The sequence below is a fragment of the Sinocyclocheilus grahami genome, unplaced genomic scaffold, assembly GCF_001515645.1.
Source record: "Sinocyclocheilus grahami isolate Dianchi unplaced genomic scaffold, SAMN03320097.WGS_v1.1 scaffold55.1, whole genome shotgun sequence".
NCBI classification, from domain to species: domain Eukaryota; kingdom Metazoa; phylum Chordata; class Actinopteri; order Cypriniformes; family Cyprinidae; genus Sinocyclocheilus; species Sinocyclocheilus grahami.
In genome coordinates, this window is record NW_015505234.1 from 4,208,164 (window position 1) to 4,215,149 (window position 6,986).

Genomic DNA, 6,986 nt, shown 5'->3' on the forward strand with positions numbered 1-6,986 from the left:
GTTCATCATTTCTGTGAATATCTCAGTCGGGGAGCAGCTGTTGGGTCGAGCCTCCATCTGCATGCTTGCACCTCCTCGACGCTTTGTCTGAGCCTTTGGCCAAGGCTGTTATGGAATGGGGCATCTCGTCCAGGCAGGCCCCTTTTTTGTCTTTTGCTTTATCGTCCTCTGTTTGTTATCGAGCATTTGTATGACGCCATCGCTGCTACTGTCCACAGGTCTGGTTAGTAGCAGAGAATCTGTCTCTCCAGGCTGACAAAAAGATTCTTAAATAAACCACATTAGTTTCCTGTACATCTGTGTTGATCTGTCACGTGTCAACGTTCAACTGTTCAGACATGTTGAGATTGCCTCGTTAATTTCCTGCACTGTAAAAAAAATTCTGTAGTTTTTACAAAATAATTCTGGCAGCTGTGGTTGCCAGAATAATTTTGTAAAAAATACAGAAAAACTGTAAACACATTTACGGCCCAAAACTGTAATTTTTACAGTATAAAAAGTATTTTTTTGTAAACCAGTAAATTCAACAATGCACACTGCTATTAAAATCTGTTTTGCACCTTTTAACATACTGACAACCACCATAATAATGCAGGTGGTAAAAGAGAAAGCCACATGAAGAATCAAAGCTCATCACAAGTAGCTTCGCCACAAGCAGAAGTATATACTAATATATAGAAGGTGCACAGAGTCATTCATGCAAACACAAAACACCATCATGGTAACACACATGATACTTAAATAATGCATTCAACTTTCATTAAACAACAGAAGATGTAACATAAAGCCCAAATATACATAACTAATAACAAAAACTATTATAAAAAATACATGATTATTTAAACGAAATACTTTCAAATGTGGAGTGTCATGCAGGGAATTCTGGGAATATCAGTTTACAGTTTTTGACTGTAAATTATACATTGATTTGTTATTTTTACTTCTAAAACTGTAAAATTAACAGCATTTTACAGTTAATATTACATGAAATGTCTGGTTAGATATTTTACAGTTTTTCTCTGTATATAGTACGGGAACTTACTGTTAACCTATTAACTGTTTTTTTTTCTGTAGCGTATTTACAAAATTTTACAGTTAAAATTACACTTATTTTTTACAGTGTGGCGGTAGCCAGTAGGAAATTGTAATTTGAATATAGGGAAATGGAATGAAATTGCAAGATTTTAATCATCTAAACTGCTGCAAGTGTAGTTTTTTTATTAGCACACTTGGCCGTAAATGTTCATACACTACCATTCAAAGGTTTGGGGTCAGTGGGGTCGTTATTTTAATTTTTTTGTGGTGTGTGTGTGTTTGAAATACTTTTGTGCACCAAGCATGTGTTAAATAGATCAGAAGTGGCAGTAAAGACATTTGTGATGTTACGAATAATTTCTGTTTATTAATAAATGTTCTTTTGAACTTTGTTCATTAAGGAATCATGAAAGAAAAATTTTCAACATTGATAATAAGAAGAAATGTTTCTTAAGCACTAAATCATCATATTAGAATGATTTCTGTAGGATCATGTGACACTGTAGTGGTTGCTGAAAATGTAGGTTTTTCATCACAAGAATAAATCACATTTTAAAATATATTCAAATAGAAATGTTATTTTAAATTGCAATAATATTGTGCAATATTAGTTTTTTTGTGTGTTTTTGATCAAATAAATGCAGCCTTCATGAGCATAAAATATTTTATTTTTTTTTCCCAAAAGCATTTTAAAAATCTTACCAAACGTTTGAACGGTAGTGAAGCATAAAATTATTTTACACATTTTTGTGTGACTTTGCACATTTTGTTTTACTATTTAAGCATTTTTGGAGGGTCGTTTCAGCTGCTTTTTTGAGCATTTGATTTATTATTTGAATGGCGTTAGGGAAAAAAACGCATATACTTGCTTAAAATATATACATTTTGATGCAAATGTAAATTTTCTACTGCAAAATTCAATATTTGTAGACAAATACATTTGATATATTTTTATATCTGAAGGCTCACTGGAAAAATAAAGCTTATGGCTTAGTCATTTTGAAATTAATTTAGAAAAATATAATTTTAAATATATGAATTTAAATGTCTTAAATATTTGTTATGAATATAAAAGATATGTAAACTTATTATTGTATTATGCATATCAGCGAAAATTCGTCTATACTAATTGTTAACTAGTTCACCAGAACAAGTCAGCTCTCAAGCAAATGACACACATTTTTCACTTCAAAAGGAAAATATAGAGCTGCAACCGTCAATTTATATAATATTACACAGAGTCCTAGACTGGGACCAGAGAAGCTAGAGGATTTCATGTGTCTTTGAGGTAATTAATTTGTGTCACTTGTCTACATGTCGGCCTCCTCTGGGGGAAGATTACTGTAGTTTAATTTCACAGATGTAGAAGGTTCTGGGTAAGAATGATTAAATGAGAGAAGTAAGCTGGGCTTTGCTATATATGCATCTCTGCCACTGTTGATTTTGCTGCACTGATGAAGATGGGACAGGCCGCAACCTTACCCTGCAGGAAAAGGTGGTACTTACGTCACAGAGCTTTATGAATGGTTCAGGTAAGTTTACAAAATATTAACTAGGTGACTACTATGACTACAGCAGCAGGCTTTAGGGAAGCGGGTAGTAAAAATAGGATACATAAGCATGGTTACATGTCATCTGATAGATGCTTTTATGCTAAACAAACCTCCTCGTTCTGGGTCTTTATTATTGGAGAGTAATTATAGCCATAAAATGTGTCAAGAAAGGGTCATGTCTTACTGAAGATTTTTATTATAGACCATAAAATGCCAACCATGACTGTAAAACCATATAAACTCTCAGTATAAGTAGGTCATCTTAATTGAGTCCTTTTTTTTAATTTGACCTTTTACGGTAGTCTTATTCCTGGAACTTTTTCTTTGATGTGCATGATAAGACAATTGCCTTTTTCAATAAGCATTCACAATGTAACTGCTCAGAAATCGTCCTATAATACTGACAGAACACAAATTATTATACTTATCAAGTGTTAGTATTGGTAGCTTTTAATTATTATACATGTATTAATATTAACATACCAACATACTTTCATATTAATAAAGACGTTGGTGGATGGATTTTTTAAATTAAAAAACAGAACGTTGAGAATGTTAAGAAATTAAAAACATGGTTCATGGTTGTCAAACGTTTGATATCAAAATGTATACATGTATAAACGCATTGAATTAATCATGAAATGTTTAAGACTGAAATAGTATTCTCTTGTAATTCTACTTCAATAATCTTTCAAAATAAAATTTCAAAAGTGTATTTTTATGTAATGCGTATTTCATGGACAGTTATCAGGATCTATACAATATCTATATTACAACACTAACCCTAAGGTCAATGACTATTTATCAGTGATTTAAGATAAATGTTTCAATACCTCATGAGATTAAAAAAAATTATACAAATATTTTGTAAAATGTGTCCACTTTTGTGCTCGTGCCTGGCAGGAAGTTCCTGAATGAATGCCCCAGTGGACTGATCACCCTCCATGAGTTCAGACGTCACTTCTGCAATGGAACCGTGGGAAAAGAGTCAGCGGAGTATGCAGAGCAGATATTCCGCACACTAGATAACAATGGGGTATTGCAAAGCTCAAAACCAAACAAGCTTTGAGGCCTGACATATGTGATGTTTTAAACCTGCAGTTACAGAACACTGGCTTTACAAAACATATGCTGACTTGTAAAAGGTGGAGGCATAACAAAAGACACTGTACTAACAGTGGGAAACATGTTCCAAATGCTGTGACATTACACTAACCTCTCAAGGTCAATGAATATTTATCAAGTGGTTTAAGATGAGAAAATAATTCAACAATATCAGTAGCTTAAAAGTACATTGTCATACTTTCTTTTTGTAATAAGTACAATTGAATCTACTTAAAATCTGACTATTATGCTGAAACATGATTTTTAGAGATTTTGATCCCTAAGGTTAGTCCAAACATGGTTATTATAGTTAAGTTAACTAAAACCATAAAAAAAATCCATTACTAGAAATAAAATATAAAAATCTTAAACTTATTTTTGTCAGCTAGTTGTCAAAGCAATATTTTTCTCGTTTGTATTTAATTTATCTTGATGTACTAAAATAACTCCAATTAAAACTGAAATAAAAATTAAAACAATACAGATATACTGTATATATATACAGTGGGGAAAAAAAGTATTTAGTCAGCCACCAATTGTGCAAGTTCTCCCACTTAAAAAGATGAGAGAGGCCTGTAATTTTCATCATAAAAGCTCAAAACCAAACAAGCTTTGAGGCCTGACACATGTGATGTTTTAAACCTGCAGTTACAGAACACTGGCTTTACAAAACATATGCTGACTTGTAAAAGTTGGAGGCATAACAAAAGACACTGTACTAACAGTGGGAAACATGTTCCAAATGCTGTGACATTACACTAACCTCTCAAGGTCAATGAATATTTAAGTGGTTTAAGATGAGAAAATAATTCAACAATATCAGTAGCTTAAAAGTACATTGTCATACTTTCTTTTTGTAATAAGTACAATTGAATCTACTTAAAATCTGACTATTATGCTGAAACATGATTTTTAGAGATTTTGATCCCTAAGGTTAGTCCAAACATGGTTATTATAGTTAAGTTAACTAAAACCATAAAAAAATCCATTACTAGAAATAAAATATAAAAATCTTAAACTTATTTTTGTCAGCTAGTTGTCAAAGCAATATTTTTCTCGTTTTTATTTAGTTTATCTTGATGTACTAAAATAACTCCAATTAAAACTGAAATAAAAATTAAAACAATACAGATATATATATAAAAAGAAAATCACTGTGTATATACAGTATATATGTATATATATATGTGTATATATATATGTATGTATGTATATTTATTTAGTCATTTAGCAGACGCTTTTATCTAAAGCGACTTACAAATGAGGACAATAAAAGCAGTCAAATTTACGTGATTCTGGATTGCTCCACTAGAGGGCAATATATAATCACAAATTAATATTCTCTCATGCCTGTTCTCACTCAGGCTGTGTACAAGATGAGCATTGCAGCATCACTGACCAAACCTGATCCACTGACTGCTGAAGAATGCACCAATAGGATATTTGTACGGCTGGACAAAGATAACAATGGTAAGCTACATGCTATAAATACAAGCTACAAGCTACATTGCTATCTAAAGTGCCAAAGTTATTTCAACCACTCTTGAATCACTAAACTGCACTAGAAAATGGCAGTTTACAGAAGTACAGTCTCCTTATGTCATTCTTTTTCTTTCCGTCTCTATAGCCATGATCAGTCAAGAGGAATTCATTGAAGGCGTGCTGAATGACGAATGGATCCGAGAGATGTTGGAGTGTGAGCCGAGCACAGTGAAGATGGAGAGGTCTCTCAAAGGCCATGCATTACTATAAAACTCTCTATTCACATTTAGCATAAAGGAGGTCATGGCTGTTACAGCATTGATTGTGATGGGGCTGTTATATATGTCTTGAAGATGAGAAGTTCATGCATTAGTCAGTATAATTATTTTGAATTAAAGGAATAGTTCACCACAAAAATGAAAATTTGTTCACCCTCAGGCTTTCAAGGACATAGATAAATTTCGCTGTACATTACATGCTCGCCAATGGATCCTCTGAAGTGAATGGGTGCCATCAGAATGAGAGAATCCAAACAGCATCACAATAATCCACAAGTAATCCACATGACTCCAGTCCATCAGTTAACATCTTGTGCAGCAAAAAGCTGCGTGTTCATAAGAAACAAATCCATCATTCACTGCAGAAGATCCATTGGTAAGCAAGTGATGTAATGCTAAATTTATCCAAATCTTTTCTGATGAAGAAACAAACTCATCTACATCTTGGATGATGAGGGTGAATACATTTTCAGCTAATTTTTATTTTTGGGTGAACTATTGTTGTAATACAGACCTATAAATTGACTCAAATGAATTCTACTTCTGATGTTAGATGCATATTACATGTATATTTATACTGATTAATTGATTCTTTGAAATAATTTCTGAACACCTCGAATCATTTATCTTTTTATTTATCAGATTATGTATCTTTTCATATAGACCTCGTGAATTTACAAAGTACATCTAAATAGCTACACTCTTAAAAATAAAGGTGCTTCACGATGCCATAGAAGAACCTTTTTGTCTAAATGGTTCCATAAAGAACCTTTAACATCTGAAGAACCTTTCTGTTTCACAAAAGGTTCTTTGTGGTGAAAGAAGGTTCTTCAGATTATAAAAAGGTAAGAAAGAGATGGTTCTTTAAAGATCCTTTGACTGAATGTTTCTTTGTGGAACCAAAAGTGGTTCTTCTATGGCATCGCTTGAAGAACCTGAGTGTACCGTAAATAATGGTTTTACTAGGTTCTTAAAAGGCTGTTTTCAGGATGTTATACTTCACTGCCAAGCACAAGAGTTACAGAACATTTACTGAAAAAACAATTATTAATTAAATATTAGTCTCACCTCCTTAACTTAAGTTGTGTAATGTATTTGGATAATCAATATTCTTTTGAGTTTGATTAGCCCATTGATTACAAAATAGGCCTTCTGAAATAATGGGTCAGATTTTTGTGTCATGTTATAGCTTTGATTGGAGTAAAATACATTTACATACAATCTATTTTTTAACATATTAAGCTACATATTATGTACAGAAAATATGTATTCTGGCTTGATATCTCAGTTTCAGTTCCCTACTGTCTGTATACTACAATGAACAATTGTACAATTGTGTTCTGCAGCATTCCTCTGCGTTTCTCATGAGAATCTGAAAACTTTTGGTCTTGTCAAATTGCAGTTGGTATTTGCATGCCTTATTCCAGCAGCTGTTTACTGACAGCTGAGCAACTGACTTCAGAGGAACGCTTATGACATAAAGATATAGCTTTGGTGAAAATGGCAGGATAATAAAGAAATCTGAACAGAAATG

At 32.6% G+C, this 6,986-nt stretch overlaps 1 pseudogene; it reads left to right on the plus strand.

The window, feature by feature from the left end:
* Window positions 1-2,495: 2,495 nt before the first annotated feature.
* Window positions 2,496-5,444, plus strand: LOC107583821 (guanylyl cyclase inhibitory protein-like; annotated as a pseudogene).
* The last annotated feature ends 1,542 nt before the right edge of the window (window positions 5,445-6,986 follow it).